This window comes from Pinus tabuliformis, chromosome 2_2 (genome assembly GCF_031772625.1).
Source record: "Pinus tabuliformis cultivar Carrire ecotype Pingquan chromosome 2_2, CPIR1, whole genome shotgun sequence".
In the NCBI taxonomy this organism is placed as follows: Eukaryota; Viridiplantae; Streptophyta; class Pinopsida; order Pinales; family Pinaceae; genus Pinus; species Pinus tabuliformis.
The window spans coordinates 458,795,143-458,816,186 of record NC_142300.1 but is presented as its reverse complement, the minus strand read 5'-3'; positions in this window follow the sequence as shown (position 1 = coordinate 458,816,186).

Here is a 21,044-nt window from a genome sequence, read left to right as displayed (position 1 = left end):
AAATTGGTGATACAAATAGGGATCTCATATCCAATAAATGTTATTTAGTTGAGATACCACCAATTGTGAATCTAAATAAACCATTAACAAATCAATATCAAGAGATATTGCTTCAAATAGAAAATTAATAACAACAGTATATTCAACAATATTATTCGAAGCAGGATCAATACGTACTCCTCTCGAAACCATCAACTGCCATGATGGATAATAACTCACCCACACCGCGGAAGAAAGGTTCTGGGTATGCTTACTTGCACCATCGACGAACCCTAAATATATTGAATCGTCCATAAATACTTGCCAAAGTAGATAAGAAACATGAACATCACTAAAACTGATAGATAGATATGTACAAACATACAGTATATACAAATAAATAAGTGCTCGGCCGAAGCCTAAGCAAATTACTTCTTAAGGTAGATCCCATTTCTAGGCTCCGCCAACTTGTTTCCTTGAAATTCAATCAATTCATATGCTCCCTATTTTAAAACTCTCTTGGCAATAAAGGGACCGTACCACATAGACTTAAACTTGCATGCCCCCAAGGCGTCTTTGTCTTGATCGTAGACCAGGACAAGTTCACCTTCAGAAAAATTTCTAGGATGGAAAGCTTTATCGTATTGAGTTTTAACCCTCTTTTTATGGGCTTTGTTTATTGTGGTGGCATCTCGATGTTGCTCATCAAGATGCTCAAAATGAACGAGGTGTTCTTCAAGACTAGAAGTCTTTGGAAGAAGTTCAACAACTAGTTTAAGAGAAGGGATTTCACATTCAACAGGAAAGATAGATTCCAACCTGTAAACTAGTTGAAAAGGAGTAAAGCTAGTGACAGTCTTAACTGATGTCGGGTATGCCCAAAGTGTCGGATACAACATGATGTGCCAATTGGATCTAGCTTTGTTAATCGTCCTTTGCGGGATGATTTTAAGGGATTTGTTCATGGCTTCAGCCTGCCCATTGGCCTAAGGATAATACAGAGATGAATGCTCCTGCCAGAAACCCAACTTGAGAGCCAATTCAGACATCAGTTGATTTTTGAAATCACTTCCATGGTCAGTGAAAATCTCTTAAGGGATACCAAACTGGGAAATAACTTGATTGAAGAGAAACAAGGCCATTGTTTCATTGTCATTCTTGAAAGTAGGCATGGCCTCAGCCCACTTCATAAAGTAGTCTACGACCACAATGATATACTTGTGATTTACTACCGAATGCGGATTACAAGTAGTAAAATCAATGCCCCACTTCATTAAAGGACCGACAATGGTAACAGGGAAAAGCAGAGCTAGATGTGTGCACATTTTTTGAGTATATACCTTACAAGGATGGCATATTTTGAGTGTCTCAATACAATCTTTGAAGATGGAATTCCAAAAGTAGCATGCTCACAAAAAAATTTGGCTTATTGCAAGCCCAGATAGATGACTGCCATAAGCTCCACCATGGCAATCATGAAGAACTAACTCATCTTCTTCCAAGGTTAAACAACGCCTAAGGATTCAATCAATCCTGCAACGATTCAATGTGTCACCTATAATAACATAATTCTTAGCAAGGTGATGCAACTTTCTACGCTCGTCCTTGGAAAAAGCGAGTGGAAACTTTGAAGTCTAGAGATATATAATGATATCCCCATACCAAGGATCTTGTGAGGAAATAAGAAATAAATGTTCATCAGGAAAACTTTCCTTATGTATAATTTCTTCCTCACAAGGCATCTCTGATATCAACTCTGCAAATACTAAAGATTTCTTATATTTAGCTGCCATGAATTCAAGATCGAATTCTTGCAAAATGAAAATCTGTCTATTATATTTTCCCCGAATCACTCGCCTACTGAGAACAAACTGAAATGGATTGACGACTGCTAAGACAAACGTTTTTCGAAGCAAAATGTAATTCTGAAGCTGTTGGACAGCATGGACGGCTACCAAAGCTAATTTATTGATGGGATAATAGTGTAGTTTAGGACCTACCAAGCCTCGTCTTAGACAGTAGATTCCATGCTCACAAAGGCATCATCTTCCTGAACCAGAAGCATACCAATGGTTGATTCTGCTGCAGCGAGATACAAGAGGAAATATCTTCTATAATCAGGTGGACTCAACAATGGAGCAAAGTTTAATGCTTTTTTCAAAGAATCAAAAGATCGTTGTGCGAAATCATGCCATACAAATGGGACCCCTTTCTTAAGCAAATGCATAAATCCTTTTCTGATCTCGGCATAATTGGCTATAAATCTCCTCAAGAAATTTGCTTTTCCTTGGAGACTTTGAAGTTGATGTATGGAAGACGGGGGAGGCAATTGAAGTATTGCCTCAACCTTGAAGGGATCACCATGAATCCCCTCCACTAACATGATGAATCCTAACAACTGATTGGATGTGACTGCAAAAACGCACTTATTCGGATTCAACCAGATTTTATAAAAACGACACCGCTCAAAGATCAACCAAAGATGCTTAGGATGATCAATTCTCTTTTGAGAATGAGTAGCTAAATAATCCAGATATGCTTCGATAACGTGCTTGATGTCGTGAAAAGCATAAGACATGGCCCGCTGAAAAGTGGCTCCAACATTTTTGAGGCTAAAAGGCATCTTTTTGTATGCAAACATACCCCATGGGACGAATAAAGGTTGTCTTGTGTTGATCTTCTTGACGGATAGTAATTTGATTATAACCAGAGAATTCATCCATGAACGAAAAAATTGCATTACTCGTACGTTCATCAATAATTTGATCAATAAAGGGCATGGGGTAATTGTCTTTCATACAAGCCTTATTTAGGTCCCTAAAGTCAATGCATACTCAAATCGTTCCTTGCTTTTTGTCAACGGGGACTTGATTAGAGACCCACTCAGTTAAAGGAACGGGGTATATGAAACCTACCTTTAGCAGCTTCTCAACTTCAACTTTGATAGCTACTGCTTTTCTAGGATTAACCGGTCGAAGTTTTTGATGAATAGGTTTAGCATTTTCGTATGTCTTGATCTCATGCTGGACTATAGATAGATATATTCCAAGAATTTCCTCATAAGACCAAGTGAACACATCACGAAACTCTTTGAAGAGATTGGTATAAGTTTGAATTTCTTCAAAGGAATAGTGAGCTCCAATGAAGACATTTTCGATTATGTTAGGATTCCTAGAGATGTTCACTGGTATAGTTTATGAGATAACAAACATGTTACCTTCGGCAGAAAATTGTGCTGGGGCCAAAGGATTTAAAACTGTATGAACATCACTAGTAGAAGGACTGGACAAACTCAACTCAATTTCTTGCAAATGAGGGAGGAAATACAAATGATGATGTAGGTCATCTGTGGTCTATCAACACCCATCATTTCTTCTAGAATTTCTTCCTCAGATGGTAAGATAGTATCTAAGCAATCCTGAGCCGAAGTTGAAACAAGGGTCTAGGCCAGAGCCACATCTCCATCTAACTCTTCTGGTGAGAAAGGAGTAGGATGGGAGTTTGCAGAGTTAACAATAGACTGATAAGAAATTTCTGCTGCCGACATAGGACATGCCATTCCACCTACCTTCCCTCCATCTAATGTGGTGGTAGATGAGGGTAAAGGCCAAGGGTCCGAAAAATAATGAGTTCAAAAGAACTCTCTTCGAGAAGGTCTCTTGGAGGATGAAATAACATTGATTCTAGCTGTAGGAGCAGGAAGATCAAAAGTACCCATTAAGGAAGAGTACATTCCAACTCCTAAATTCTCTATAGGTTGCCTGGGATTGTCCACTAATGGAACAGTAGACTCAGAAGATGTGTGGGAGTCACCTGAAGAATAATCCATATGATCAACTTTTACGATCCTCCCTTCATGAGGAAAACAAAGGATGGGAAATGATGATGATACTATTGTAACAAGCATTTTTGTTGCTTGTGGTATTCATTTTTCATTCAAGAAATTGAAAATATTCCAAAAAATAGATAAAAGCAAGAGTAAGAAGTGATAATGGTATATCAGAAATCTTTAAAGGAATAAGTAAGAATAAAAGAATTGGCCTCGGTATAGCCAAGGATCAAATCAAATCATAATATAAATGGTTATATGTAGCCATAACCAATATATGTATATATATGTGTTAGCGATGTGATTAAATCGCAATCGGGCAGTTATAACGTAGAACCTCAGCTTTGGCCGATTGTGATTCGTGATAGTCAGACCTGAAACACATATATATTATGTTTTAAAGCCCTCGAACCACAAGATACTGAAGAAATGGCGCAAAGTCAAAGTGAGTGGACATGATGAAGAATGAATGCACATGAACTGTTGGATCTTGGAGATCAACAGATAAGGTCGAAGGAAATGAACGATCGAGATTAAATCATGTAGATTGAAATCAAGGAAGGAACGGTGGAGATTAACCAGAAACGCTGGTGGAAGAGAAATCTGAAGGTGCGTCACCACCGTTGATGCTCGGGGATCTACAGTCAATGGGCGTGAACAAGTCTTGGCGTTAACCAAGACAAAGGGTGGATTTAAAACTATAAGCGGGATTTCAGATGGATGCAAAGTGGTAAAATGATATTTAGAGGAAAGTGCCCAATTCCATTCAATGGTTGACATGTAGCACTAAAGGAGAGAGAAAAACCGCTCATTTCGGGCTGGTAACTCTCGTGCAAATAGCCCACCCGAAATTGATATCAGTCGTCGGATCCTAGGGATGAAGTCTACGGTGGAGAATGGTCGGACCCGAAAATATATGCATTATGTTTTAAAATCTCGGCGCGTCCGCCTTATCACATATTGTAAGGGTTTACATTGATATAACATTTGAAAAAGGCCAATTGTGATTTATGATGTGAAGTCAATGGAGCACTGAACGGGCGGATCCGACAGATTTATGGAGCAAGATTAATTCTTTTTTAGTTCCATATTAATCAAAGGTTCACGTTGATTTCGCTGTGTAAAGAGGAAAATCAGTGTTAGATCAGAATCTAAAGAGGAAGACAATCGAGTATGTTTTCTTTGTATTTTGGCCAATCAAAACGCCCGATACATATGTAAGCCCAAGTTCACATAAGTCAAACACATTTCATTATGGCTACAACAAATTAAACATCATTAAGACATATACAGAGGAACTCGGAAGCGGGTTAATAGAGCAAGCCAGCAGTTATCGTCCTCTTCTAAATTCAATTATTTTCCTGCTATTTCATGTTCTTTGAGGTGTCTTTTACCCTCTGTAAAATTCTGTAATAGTTTTACTTCAGATAGTTAGAGAGGCAATTAAATAATTTGACAGTTTCAGAAATCAACAACTGTTCCACAATGTATAAAAAGATGAAAATTTACAAAGAAGGGGTTGGAATTTTGGAGAACCTAGAGACTAAGCTACTATATTCCTGATATAGTTGTTGATTAATGAAAGGATCAGAAGTTTCCATGAATTGTTGGGTATAATTTTGTAACTTCTCTGTCATGTGTCATTTTATGTTTTCTTCTTTCTAGTAATGAAGCTACAGGTCTTTATTTGCTTATGTAGATAAAGCTAAAATTCCTTAAAAGGGCGCTCCTATACTTGAAGTTTTCACCTTCCTTTCTAAGTTATAGATAATAGTTTTTGTGTAAGGCAACATATTATCCTTAACTTCTCCAAGGGTCATAGATAATAGTTTCTGTGTCAAGCAGCATATTATCTTAAACTTCTCCTTCAAGCTTTCTTCATTCATCATTCATATCTAGCAACAAATGGCATTCTGATATTTTCCAGTTACATATGTATTAAGGGTTAAAGACCAAGTTTTCTAGGTCCTTCATTTAAGAATACAACAAACAATAAAGTGACAAATAAGTGACAACAAACAGTAATCATTAATGTCTTCAGCACAATTTCTCCATAGCCAGGAAATTGTTTTCTTAAGGTACAACATTAATTGGTGCCGTTGTCGGGGAGAGAAGACAAGAACACTTTTCGCTGGGTTTTCACTATTTTCCTCTGGTTGTTCAGTGAGGAGGAAATAATTGGTTGTTTTGAATCAAAGCAATAACTCTAGCTTCAAGGAGACCCCATACAAGATCAGACTTTTCACAACAGAATGTTCAAGCTCTTTTGGATCGTGAAAAGCTAGTTTCTAGGAGGGCTGGAAAGTCCAAGATCCCAATTACACCCATCCCTACATTGTCTGCATCAGGCAGTAACTTATCTGAACATTCATCTGATAAAGAGGCATCTTTTTCATCATCTTCATTTCAGGAACCTAACTGTCAAGAGCAATATTTAGAGTTCATTACTTTTCATTTACCAATTATCATTATTCAACCTGAACCAATATCCACATTACCACCTCTGCACACTCCATTTACTTCCAAGTCAGGTTCTGCATTTGTTGGTAATCAAGGTTCAATAAACAAGGAAATACCTACATTCTTGATGATTAGGTATGCACCTCTTCAATTGCCACAACCGCTAAATCAAATGCCACAGGAATACCTCAAGATTCTTCCTCGTTTTACATGGGAAACTGAACAAACTGCAGAGAATCATGTGTCAGTATTTTGTAATTTTGCAAAAAAAAAAAATGTTGAACATGTAAATGTTGTTCTAAGACTTTTTGTTCAGTCCTTGGATGGAGAAGCAAGGAAATGGTTTAAAGGACTTCCCAATAATTCTATTCCTTCTTGGGAAGAGATGGAACGTTTATTCATCCAGAAATGGGGAGAAAAAAGAGACCATGGGTATTCATTAACAGATTTTAATGCCATAAAGAAGAAGTCTGATGAAAATGTGGTCGAATTTGTCAGAAGGTTTAACAAATTGTACAATAGTCTTCCAGTGGAGATTAAGCCTTCTCCTAATGGTGCAAAAATAGCTTTTGCAGGGGCTTTTGAATCAAATTTAGGATTCACATTAAGGGAAAGAATATCTCCAACCCTTGATCAAATCCAAACAGATGCATTAGAGATAGAAGAAAATCTGGTGGTTGCAGGAAAAGCACCAGAGGCACAGCCTATCCAAGACAAGGGAAAGGCAGATATGGAATCCTCTCAAAGTCAAGCATTGGAGGATATGTGTAATGTAATTAAAACTTTGTCAGATAAGTTAAATAAATTAGAGTTAGAAAATAAGAGTTCTCTAAGACAAACATAGTATAATAAGAACTTTAATCCCCAATACAGAAGACAACCTTTTCAATCCTACAAAGGGAAAGAAAAGATCAAGATCAGATTCAAGCACCATTATATATAGAAGCAGATCTTGGTGAAGAACAATCTGAAGATCAAATTTCTACGTTATATGTAGTAGATGAAGATGAACTTGGTATCGAAGGAGAAGAATATGTATATGATGAAACAAATGCCATTCATGATGAAAATGAAATTGATGAATATTGGAAACAATTTTCTGATTTTATGCAGGCTGAACTACATAAGAAGTATGACTTGAGATCGAGGAAAAGATCAAGAAATCAAGAAAATGAAAGTGAGCAGCAAGTTTGAACTTCCTCAACAAAGGCGACTCCATAAGAATCTCAGCCTGCAAAACAAGTAAATAAAGGAAAGCAGCAACAGAACGCAAATGGCAAGACACAGATACTTCAAGGTGATTCTTCTCAAGATCAAACTGAAAAATTCCTTTGGAGAAACTTGTTTCAATTCCTCAAGTAATTCTAGTCATGAAGAAAGGTGAAGATGAGAACGAAAGGACTATTAAACAGGGTCACTTGTTTAGTCTTACTAAGGAGTTGGAAAAGCTAAGAATACAAGTTCCCCTTACAGAGTTGGAAAAAACGGCTATTTATCAAAAGGAGATTGCCGAGTTTATTAATTTAAAAGAAAATGAGAGTATAAATGACACTGTAAATCTACAGGAAGATAAACTAGTAGTGGTTTTTGGTCCACATGTAGAGGAAGTAGACTCTTCAATACCTCCTTTTTATATTTCCTTATTCATTCATGATTTCCTCCTACATAATTGTATGTTTGATTCGGGAGCTTCACACAATCTTCTGCCTTTGTCAGTAATGAAGCAATTAAATCTACAGGTTAGCAAACCTTATAGGGACTTCTATTCTTTTGATTCAAAGAAAGTCAAGTGTCTGGGGATTATTAAGGATCTGGTAGTGTCACTAGCCCAAATTCCAGCTAGAAGCTTGGTCATGGATGTAGCAGTAGCAGATATCCCTACTAGATTTGGAATGCTTCTATCTAGGTCCTAGGGGGCTAAATTGGGTGGTGTTTTGAAACTAGATTTTACATATGCTGTTATACTGATTTTTGGTAGGGAAGAGAGGATATTGTACAAAGAAATTAGATTTGTAAAAACAATTACAAAAAATGGAGCACGTAATTCACCTGTATATAGCCAGGAGAAGGATGACTTTGCTTGTTTCACACTGCATGATAATGCAGAGCTGGTTGAAGATAATCAGAAGCAGCTTACTTCAGCCAATGTAATTATAGAGCTACAAACTAAAGGAGTGTGGAAATGCTTCTTTGATGGAGCTTATTCCAATGAAGGAACATGTGTTGGTTTTCTTCTAATTGCACCTGGAGGTAATATGTTCCCTTTTTCCTTTAAATTAGAGTTCGAGGCCACAAACAATGTGGTAGAGTATGAGTCCTTGATTGTTGCTTTACAAACAGCTAAACAGATGGGAGTTAAGTCAATTTCTGCTTTTGGAGATTCAGAGCTGATTATTAAGCAAATAAAAAATCACTTCCAAACTAACCACCCTAGGCTTAGGGCATACATAAATGAGGTATGGGATTTGATTGAGAGCTTTTTTAAAGCTTTTAACATTCAATTCATTCCAAGAGATGAGAATAGATTAGCAGATTCATTGGTTGTGGCTGCTAGTACTTTGAAGCCTCCTATTAATCCAAGACTAAGATACGAGATAGAGATGAGACACAGACCCTCTATTCCTGATAATGTTAAGAATTGGCAAGTTTTTGAGGATGATCAATAGATTAAGGAGTTTTTGACTATGGTTGAAGAGTTTCAGGGCACAGAAATTGATCAGGATGAAGAAGAAATAACAGAAGTTGCAGAAGTCAGTGGTTTAAAAGATTCAATAGCTAATCAGAAAATCTTTCAATTGAAAGATAATATTATGCCAAAGGGACTTGTTCCTCTTGAAGGACTTTTTAATCCCAATGATGTGGCTATTGACTCACAGAAAATTTCACAAGAGAAACACATTCAGGATCACAACCTTGGAACTCAGGAGAATCCCAGGTTAGTGAAATTATTCGGCGGAGTTCCACCTAATTTTCAAGAAAGATATAATAAACTTTTTAAGAATTATGTTGTTGTTTTGGCATGGTCTTATGAATATCTCAAAACCTATGATGTAAATATTATTCAGCACAAGATTCCCTTGAAGGAGGGAATTAAACCCTACAAACAGAAGCTTAGACAGATAAATCCTCTACTTCTACCATCAATTGAAAAGGAGGTCAAGAAGTTGCTTGATGCCAAAATAATAGTTCCACTCAGGTATTCTGATTGGGTGGCTAATTTAGTGCCTGTGAGAAAGAAAAATGGAGAAATAAGGTTATGTGTGGATTTCAGAAATCTCAACAGGGCTTCTTTGAAAGATAACTATCCATTGCCTAAAATGGATCATGTGCTGCAAAAGGTAACGAGATCTTTTAGAATGTCAATGCTAGATGGATTTTCTGGTTATAACCAGGTGGCTGTGGATAAGGAGGATCAGAAGAAAATGACATTCACAACTCCCTGGGGAACCTTTATGTATGCCAGAATTCCTTTCGGATTGATGAACGTAGGTGCTACATTTCAAAGGGCTATGGACATTTATTTTGTTGGAGATAAGTTTGTAGTAATATATCTGGATGATATTACTATTTTCTCAAAGTCTGATGAAGAAAATTTGGAGCATTTGAAAAGAATTTTGATAAATGTAGAAGATTTGGACTTTCCTTAAATCCCAAGAAATCCATTTTTGCTCTGGAAGAAGGAAAACTATTGGGGCACATTGTTTCCAGAGATGGAGTGAAGATAGATCCAGCCAGAGTACAAGCTATGCAAAAAATACCATTGCCTAGGAGTAAAAAGGATATTCAAAAGTTTCTGGGAAAGATAAAATTCCTAAGAAGATTTGTATCCAACTATGCAGAAAATGTAAAAGAAATTACTAATATGCTAAAGAAGGAGAATGAAGTGAATTGGACCAAAGAAGCTAGAGAATCATTTTCCAGGATTAAAGAGGCATTACAAATAGCTCCAATCTTAATCAGCCCTGATTACCAAAAGCCTTTCCAAGTTTTTTCATTCGCATCATCAAGTTCAATAGTTGTTGTCTTACTACAGAAGAATGATGAAGAGAAAGAGCAACCAGTTGCATTCTTCAGTAAGATTCTTAGGGATTCTGAGCTAAAATATAATATTCTTGAGAAACAGGTGTATGTTTTGGTAAAAGCCCTGAAATCTTTTAGAACTTATGTGTTGCAGTCACAAATCATTGCTTATGTGCCAAATGCTGCAGCGAAAGATGTATTACTATAGGGAGATGTAGAAGGCAGAAGAGGAAAATGGATAGCCAAGATCCAAGAATATGATTTGGACATAAAACCCACAAAGTTGGTGAAAGGACAAGGATTGGCACCTGTGGATGAAAAAGCAGCTGAAGAAAGTGAAGGAAAGCAAGATCCAGGTATGAAGATCAGGTATAAATTTTTGTGTTCAGAATGGTATAAGCATATAATTCATTATTTGTGCTTTCTTTCCTATCTCCAATCCCTAGATAGAACAAAGTATAGGGCACTAAAGATCAAGGCACAGCCATATGTGATTGTGGAAGGAAAATTGTACTGGAAGGATCCTACTTGAATTTTATTGCTATGTTTAACAGAGGATGAATTTACAGAAACAATCAAAGATTATCATGAGGGGTTATGTGGAGGACATTATAGTTGGAAAGTAACTACACATAAGATCCTTTAGGCAGGATTTTATTGGCCTACTTTATTTGGTGATACATATAAGTTTGTTAGAAGTTGTCAGAAGTGTCAGCTTTTTTTCCGAGAAAAAGAGATTAGCCCCTTTACCTTGATTCCATTTTTCATAGAGGAGCCATTTAGACAATGGGGATTGGACTTTGTTGGAGAAATCAATCCACCTTCAAGTAGACAACACAAGTGGGTGCTCACAACAACTAATTATTTCACCTAATGGGTAGAGGCTATACCTACTAAGAAAGCAAATGATCAGATAGTAATGAAGTTCTTGGAGGAGAATATTTTCAGCAATTTTGGATGCCCCATCAAAATTATAAGGGACAATTATCAAGTCTTCAATTCAAGTAAGTTTATTGCTTTTTGTCACAATTATAATGTTAATTTGTCTCATTCAATGGCTTACCATCCGTAGGGAAATGGATTAGCTGAATCTACTAACAAAACTTTGATGAAGATCCTTAAGAAAACCATTGCAGACAATCAAAGAGATTGGGATTCTAAGTTAAAGTTTGCTCTGTGGGCTGCTAGAGTAACTACAAGAAGATCTACAGGGAAATCACCTTTTGAATTAGTATAGGGAACTCGGGCTCTGTTTCCAAGTCAACTTGTTAAACCAGTGATTGCAATGATTCAGGAGGTGAAAGAAGAACCAAATGCTTTGATAAGAAGAATGAATAATGTGGTGGAGCTAAGTAAGAACAGGGACAAGGTAAGAGACAACTTAATTATGTATCAATCCAAGATGAAAAATATTTTTGACAGAAAAGCCAAGGAAATTGATTTTAAAGTTGCAGATTTAGTATTGAGATGGGATACCAGAAGAGAAGATAAGGGTAAACATGGGAAGTTTGATCCTCTCTGGTATGGCCCTTTTAGAATTGCTGAAGTAAGATCCAATAATACCTTCATTCTTGAGAATCTTGATGGTGAAACTCTACAACTGCTTGTCAATGGGCAATACTTAAAGCATTACTTCCAGTTCTGAGGAATAAGCATCATTTCATTGTAAATACTGGAGTGAAATCAGTGTACAAATGCCATAGAATTTAAATTTATGCAAAGCAATATATGACTCCATGCCCGAAGTGAAGGCACTAATCTGCGGTTCTTAGTGCTTCTGTGGCAAAAGCACTATCCCTAAGTGGAGCCAGATGTTGTAACATGCATTTTTGTTGCTTGTAGTATTCATTTTTCATTCAAGAACTTGAAAATATTTCAAAAAATAGATAAAAGAAACAGGAAGAAGTGATAATGGTATATCAGAAATCACTAAAAGAACAAGTAAGAATAAAAGAATCGGCCCTAGTATATCCAAGGATCAAATCAAATCATAATATAAATGGTTATATGTAGCCATAACCAATATATGTATATATATGTGTTAGCGATGCGATTAAATCAAAATCGGGCAGTTATAATGTAGCACCTCAGCTTTGGCCGATTGCGATTCACAATAGTCGGACCCAAAACACATATATATTATGTTTTAAAGCCCCAAAACCACAAGATACTGAAGAAATGGTGCAAAGTCAAAGTGAGTGGACATCATGAAGAATGAACGTAGAGGAACCGTTGGATCTTGGAGATCAACGGATAAGGTCGAAGGAAATGAACGATCCAGATTAAATCATGTAGATTGGAACCAAGGAAGGAACGACAGAGAATAACCAAAAACGCTGGTGGAAGAGAAATCTGAAGGTGCGTCGCCGCCATCGATGGTCGAGGATCTATGGTCATCGGGTGTGAACAAGTCCCCTTGGGGAAAAGGGTTAGTGAGGATAGCCTGGGAGCTAGAGGACCCCTACTGCACTAATAAGCGTTGAGTGTCTTGGATCTTAGGGTAGAGATGAGTCAAATGATCTCCATTGCATAACTTGCATGGAAATTTTACTTTTTTCTTGGACTCTTTCCTACCCCCTCCGGCATCATTGTCGGGTTTGTTTGCATTGCCCTTCCCATCCTGGCTCTTTTTCCTACCTCGTCCTTTCTTCTTCCCATCGGATTGTTGGTTTCCTTTGGGGTTAGAAGTTTGGATGGTGTTTATAGACATAGGTTGGGAAGGTGTAGATACAGACGACGATGCTTGCATAGAAGAAGCAGTTTGTAAAGACAACTGCTGCAATTGATTCAACAGGTTAGTCGTGTTAGCATCAATCGATCCGACTAGCCCGTCGGCATGGGGACCTAGCTTCGGTTTGGATATATCCACCTTGGATCTAGGAGCGTCAGGTAGAATTTTTTGAAGAACCCCATACTGATAATATATAAGTTCCAACTGCTGGGCTCTGAAAATAACCTACTCTTCGGTGAAAACACCAGAGAGAGACATGTCCTTAGAGATCTCAGGTTGTAACAATTTAAGAAACCATTCAAGAAGGAATTCTTGTGGAATATCGACTTTAATGAGCCTCTTCCTTCTTCTCCATTCTTGGATATGATCCGAAATGTGAGTTGCCTGATCCTGATGGAAATTAGCCAGAAGCTCAGTTCTAGCATCATATCGGATAGGAAATTGAAAATGATGGATTTGAGACTTCTGCAATTTGCATTCTGTGTGGTTGTATCTTCCGGATTCATCGCATCTGTTGTTTTTGTGCATCGACGTTTCGAACCAACCTCTGTGGTTCTTCACTAATTCTAATCCTGATGATGAACCACAGAGGTTGGTTCGAAACGTCGATGCACAAAAACAACAGATGCGATGAATCCGGAAGATACAACCACACAAATTGAAAATGGTTCAAAAAGATAGTAGCCAAATCATCAAAAGAAGTGAAGGTGCCTTCTAGAAGTTCTATGTACCACTTAGCGGCATTCCCAGTTAGGGTACGTTGAAATAATCTCAACCTAATTAAATCGTCTATCAGGGAGTTTGACGAACACCATAAGTGGACAGTGGTTACGTGGTCACCTGGATCTTCACTAGTTTTCCCTTCAAATATAGTTATATTCGAGGGAATTTTAGTTGGGACCGGAGGCCAAACCAGGTTATACCTAATCGGATCATTAGTCAATTTATAAAGACCTAGCAATTTTAATGTTGCCAGAAAAGGTAGTCGTGGAGGACCCTAAGGATTCCCCTCAGTGTGGGTGGAACTCCCAACGTTCTGAAAATAATGACCTAGATTTGTAAAGACACTAGGTTTCCTAAAGTAACTCACAGACCCAACTAAACCATAAGGAGCTCCTTTTGGTCTAGAAAAAACCGGAGTTTGACCAACTCCTGCCGAAAAATTTTTGTAGCTAGAAAAGTTTCCCCCTAAAGAAGTGTTAAAAGGAGTAGAGAGCCCTTGGTAAGGGTTCCATGCATTAGCATAGGAAGAAAAATTCTAGAATGAACTAACAGAAGAATACGACATATTCCCTTGTTGTCTAAAATAAGATTGATTCTCGGCTTCTAACCCACTAACCACAGGGTTTGTCCAACCTTGGAACTAATTATAACTTTGACCCATAGAGGAAAAAGATATTGATCCCAAAGATGGGTTGGAGTGTGGTATATGACCACCCCTAAATGGGAAACCCTAAAAAGAAGCTGATCCACTTGCCATGGATGTGGAGGCAGCTGATGGAATACTTAACAGAATTGAAGGAATCGTGTTGGTTGGCATTCCAAAAGGGAAAAAGCCAATGCCAGAGGCAACAGCTTGAGAACTTCCACTCGAAGATGGAATGGAAGTAGAACCAAATATAGCAGTGCTAGGAGTAACGAAAGGTATAGAAATTGTTCCTCCTCCTTGTACAAATACCAGAGTTTGCATACTCGTAACACTTGTTGTGGATGCCATGCTTCCAACAGCGGTCATCGAAGGAAAAGATCGATATAAACCTGGGCTCGAAGGACTGTTGGTCAGAGTCCCGACGTATAATAAAACATCTGGATGATTGGGAGGAAGAGGAGAATTAGGAGTCAAAATAAACTCAGGGAGCTCCTCGACTTCAATAACGTCTTCTGACTAGAAGAGGACTTGAGAAAGAACTGGAGTGTTTCTATCCAACTCTATACTTGTACCAGGTCTATCCTGTGAATTAATAACTCCAACCAGAGGATCAATCTCCGATGCGCCTACTGCCATTGATTGAAAACCACTCGCATAATTTCTCCTACGCCTTCGAGGAGAAGGCTCAGGACTCATAGGTGAAAGCTGATGGAGTCTCCTAGACCGACGAGCCAGTCAATCATCCACTTTGAATTATTTTTAAGAAATCTACTTAAAGACTCAAAAAAAGTTGTAAAGCTAGGCCAACTAGGAGCATAGAGCACTCTCTAAAAGTTACTCAACATACAGACAATCAAACTACTTTCAAGTATTTCTGCTCCGGGTGATTAAGACCAGACACCAAAATACAAGAAAGCCAAAATCAAGGGCCTTACAAAAATAGTCTGGGGTAATTACGACTCAGGCCTACTAACAAAGGTATCAGAAGCAGTTATGCTAACCTCCAGACAATAGCCTTTCTCGATGCAAGCACCCATGCTTCGCAAGAGTAACCTCCAGAAGTACTGTTGAACGTGATGCAACATCAGCTTCAAGTGCCATGGGATTCCCCTCTGCAGCCACCTATGTGATCCCTAGGAAAGGCAACTATGGATACCAACTCATATCAAAGCCGTGCAAAACAGTCGTAAGGCAGGATCCAACAAGTAGGAGAGGGGGTATCTCTCTTCCTTGTCTTCACTCTCCCTCGTGTTTAACTCCCAGTCACGAAGCTTTCCCGATCTTTCTAACAATATTGGATTTCACCTATTATTCAACTTCTAAGTTTTATAATTTGAGCGGCCTTGGAGAGTTAACACTCCACTCACCTATTCCAAGGCCCTAATGAATCTAAACTTGTTGGTGTTTGTTAATGACAAAAATAAAAGTTCTATTTCATTTTATTAAATTGCTTGATTTTATATAGTTGTTCTTTAAGTCAGGGGGAATTATGAGAGTGAAACTGATGATGTTTTATGATGCAAAAGAAACCAATAGAAAACTAACTATATGAATGAATTTATTTTCTTTGATGAAGAGTGATTTCTACTTGGGTTCTATGAAAACCTATATGTAAGAAAAATATTTTTCTTTTCTTTTCTGAAACAATCCACACACACCCAAAATCTAAAAAGAGTAAGAATGCTTAAGATGCAAACTAACCTAATGCAAGTTAAAATGATGATGCAAGATCCTAAACAACACTCATAAGCAAATGTGGTTCTTTATAGAGTCAATTAAGTCATTCTTGGTAATGAAGAGGGAAAAAATTAAAAACAAATCTCTCTCCAAAGAAAGCAAAACAAATTGCAAAAGAAACCAATTTCTTCACAACAACAACAAAAAAGAAATCGTAAACCAAAAGCTTGGAAAAATAAAAACAAAAGCAATGTTTTTCTCTTTTTTTTCTTTTAAGGAAACAAAAGGAAGTTTTTGAGGTCTCAAAAGCACTACTAAAATTAGAAAGATTAAGAAATAAACAGAAGGAGTCTTTAAATCTTGCAATTTATAAAACTCATTAATAAATGAAACTTGAAACAAGAGAGACTACAAACTTGCACAAAATGATCCTGAACAGCAGCAAAATACTTCGGCAAACTGACAAATTGTCTAAAAAGAAAAACTTTCAAAATTGCCAAAAATACAAAAAAGCACAAAAGGCAACTAGGCCAATCAAACAAGGAAAAGAAAAGCAAGGCAACTTGAAGTCCAGGCTGCAAACGAAATCGAAATCAATTTCTTGTTCTGGAAAACTAGAACATCCAAGAACTTCAAAAAGAAGTCTTGAACCCAAGATACAAACCACAAACTTGCTTAAGAAGCAATCCTAGGCCAACTAGGCTTTTCAGTGAGAAGGAGATTTTGAAAAATAAAGCTTGCAGGAAAATTAAGTTCTCCAAACAGTAGATGACCATACAACAACATAAATCAGCAAGTAGGAGACCTAACTAGGAAAAGATATTTGAAAAAACAATTCAAAAAATTGTATATGTGATTGTGTAAAGACACAGAAGCATGCACATGCGTTTCTAATACAAGAAACTCACGTATATGTGAGTCTACTTAAGGAAACCTACATGTATACGCGAATGTAATCCAAGAAAACAACATATACAAAGCTCAATTAGGAAAAAACAAAAATCAAGGTCTGATAAAAAAGATCGGACTTGATGCCTAGGGCACTATTGAATTAAACAACATTGTAAAAGCAAGCAATCAAGAAAATAAACCCCGATTGAGAATAAACAACCCAAACCAAGAATAACAAGAATGTTATCCCCAGCAAAGTCATCAATTCTATTGCGGGTGAGATCACCCTAGGGTCTTGGATTGAAAACCCCAATAGTGCGGATGACAAACAATAGCAAGAAATGCTCAATAAATCAACCTAAATGCTTATTCTACTGAACTGTGCAAGAGGGTCTTTACCCGGAGGTCCTACGTTTGAGTATATCCCAAAGGGGGTAAACCTTTAGCTTCTCCTGATGTCTTTGAAACCTGAAAATTATTCAAATGAAACATATACAACAGTAGAAACATAAAGCATGTTCATGGTATTAACTTTAGATCATATAAATGAATGAAAAATTACGCATCAATATAAGATTCATAAACGAATTACAACATAAATCAATTCATAAACATGTTTAATATCGAGAACTGGACATCATTTCTTTATTGAAGTAAGCTATAAGTAAGGCAGATAAATATGACCTAAGTCCTTCTCCATCTCCAAGCGGAACCGTCCTCCGGATCCATCCTTTCCCAGCCTCAACAATCTTCCTCCATCACCAACACAATGATATGTCAAGAAAGATGAAGGATATCTCCAACAAGGAAATAAGGGTTTCCTGAAACTTTGGGGAGTGCAAGAGGCATAGGGATTTCATCAGGGTCGATCAGGGATGATCTCACTATAGTATCAATATCTCATATCTTCTCCCTTAAGGCCTTCCCATGGAGTTTTATTTATACTTCTCCAAATTAGTTTTTCAGTTGGGAAATAGTTGGGCCACGGGCTATAGGAGGTGAGTAACAGGTAAAACTTGTGAACTCCACCCGAAATTAAGGAAAAAAAAATTTTAAGTGTTTTAACACATGTACATGGGTTGGGTATACGCCGACCCACGTGTACACACTTTTATCATAGGGCAAAGTAGCGTATAGGAAATAAAACACTGCTTTTTAGATTTTGGACCAAATTTGGAAGGAAGGGTTGCCCTAGGACATAATCAGAGCATCAGATGTACCAAGAGTGGTAAATGGTGCTATAAAAATAATACAAGTCTTATTTTTATAATGGTTTGTGCATGTTTTAGAAAATAAACCTGTAATCTTTCTAAAATATATCCAAATATATAAATAAATATTTTCAAATACTGTGTAACACCCTTCTTCCACATTTACCCAAGCTAACTGGTTGACAAGGTTAAACATGTGATAAGAGGCTACTATGATGTGATTCAAATCCCCAAGTACACTTAAGGAAGTGGAACGATAAAAATAGCCAAACTGATCTTCCCCATAGCTACAAACCCTTTAGGAGGTAACCAACCCTTCCAGGTGCTTCACTCCTGAGACAACTTAACTTTTTGTTATCCTAGAGCTTTAGTACCTCCCATGACAAGGCATGCATGTGACCAAAATCTTCCAGTCACTCCCATAGTAAGGGCATGTCAGTGACTGTGGACTTTTCTAGATAATTATGAGCTAGAGACCCTAGATTCTACACCACTTTTTCAGGGCCAGGACTCAGGCCGTTGCCTAGAACTTCATGAAACCTTTGAAAATAATAAATGACATTGAAAAAAAGGTAGTAATGTAAACACTTGATCAATGACTTGACTGGAACCCTACTATCCATGTCAAAAATTTCGTCAAACATGTCACAAATATGCAATCTACAGGTCATAACAACAAATCTGAGCATATGGGTCTCATACTTATATGAGATTCATATAGAATCATTGTTTCCATATCATAATAGTTGCATTATCATCTATTAGGTCATGTATTCATTGTACTTTAAATTACTAATCAAAACATGATGAGATTCATACTTCAAGTGTGTCATAAAACAAATTCATAACCAACATATAACCAACAAAAATAACAATCATATAATAGTCATAAAATCCACATATAAGATAGTGCATTTACACATGAAATACCAAGGTGAATGAGCTCTTATTAATGAATGCAAAAGCTAACCAGGTATGGGACTTCCACGAACCACCTAACCATAGATTGGCTGAATCAAATATTTCTTTCAGCTAATCACCCTCATGCCATATTCCAAGAATGAATGTGGGGCTCAAAACCAAACCAAACCATGTTTTCTCAGGCTTTACCACAATCCCCACCGGATCACTAGGGCCTAAACAAGCATGGATGCCACCGGATTTCTCGACCTACACCGTGAGGAATTTTCCTACCTCCTAGTCGCTAGGCTTTACCATATATCCCACCATACAATGGTTTAGGATTCCTAGGCCTAATCAAGACTCCACCCACTAGGATTTACTGTATATCCTGCCATTCACCAGTCAAGGGTTCCTAAGCCTCATTAAGGGCACACACCTGTAGGATTTACCATATATCCCTCCATTCACTAGTTGTAGAGTCCTTGGCCCACCAAGGCACACAAAATTTGTCTTTACCACAATCACAGTCTGGTCCAGAGATTCCTAGGCCTTGTTTTCCTTCTTTCAAAGACCACCTCACTTAGTTTTGAAACCATCCAATAATCCATCTCAACCAAATACAAGAGAACCCATCACACAGTGGGTATTCAGAAATGGCAAGGCAAGGCTGAAGAACACTGTCACACTTGGGCAAATCCATGCCAATGACAACAAGCGAACCAAATACATACATGCATGTACCAAGCATTCCAAATCTAGGAAGGAAATCACACATGAAAATCAATACCTACAAGTAATCCTATTATAGTTTCTTATTCCTACACATCCTTGTTTGATCTTTTCTTTCCTTTGCCTTCTTGGTCCTTTCTTTTCTTTGATTGATCCAATGTTAGAGTTATCCAAGAATGCTCTAAGTGTCCAAAAGTGAGAGAGAGAGAATAGAGAGAAAGATACAAAACTGAACTGAAAAAAGGTAACAACTGATCCTCAAAAGCCTTTTTATTAATGAGGCCTCTATTTTCTTCATTTTTCCATTTTTTCCTTTCATTTTCCTCTTCACATGCAACCTGTGGCCTTTCACCTTCCTTTTCTCCTAATTTCCATTATTTTAATAAATAAAATGCTAATTAATGTCTCATGCCTTTCCAAAGCCTTTGCCATTTCCTTCGCCAATTTTTTTGCCCAACACTCAGCTTGGAATACATATCCCATTACTTTGGTTATTATTTTTCCTTTATTAACTTTATTATATGGAATTTGGCCAAGGCTCTTACAAGACCCTCCTCCTTGGGGGAACACCGTCCTCGATGTTTAATGACACCTACAACCAACCAGATTACTAAAATCAAAACATACTACCTATTGAGATTTATAACTTAGCTCAGTGCAATATTTACAATGATCAACTTGCTGAGAAAAAAACCAATAGGAAAACCATAATGACATAACACCCATATCTCTTATTGGATATTTATAACAAAACTCATATAGGTATTTACATCCATATACATATGTACATATACCAAAAACATCACACCAAAAAAGATGCCAAAAACATTCGCTCAACCAATGAATAGAGAAGGATACATAGCCCTCATCTGATCTGTCATCTCCCATGTAGCTTCATCGGGCCCAAAGTTCTTTCACTGTGCTTTAACCTCCTCGATTTCTTGGTTATGGAGCATAAGCATCTTTATTTTCCATATACAGTGAGGTTTTGGCTGAAATTCTTCATCAGGCTCCAACTTCAATAAAGATCATTAAATCAAATGATCAAAATATTTAACATACTTCTTAAGAAATGACACATGGAAAACATCATGGAATTTCACTGTCGGAGGCATTGCAAGTCGATAGGCTATTGGTCCAATCATTTCATGAGTCTTGAAAGGTCCACAAAACCGAGGTGCCAACTTGTCACATGATCCAATCCTCAAGGAGATCTTCTTGGGCTTGATGTGCAAATACACTTGT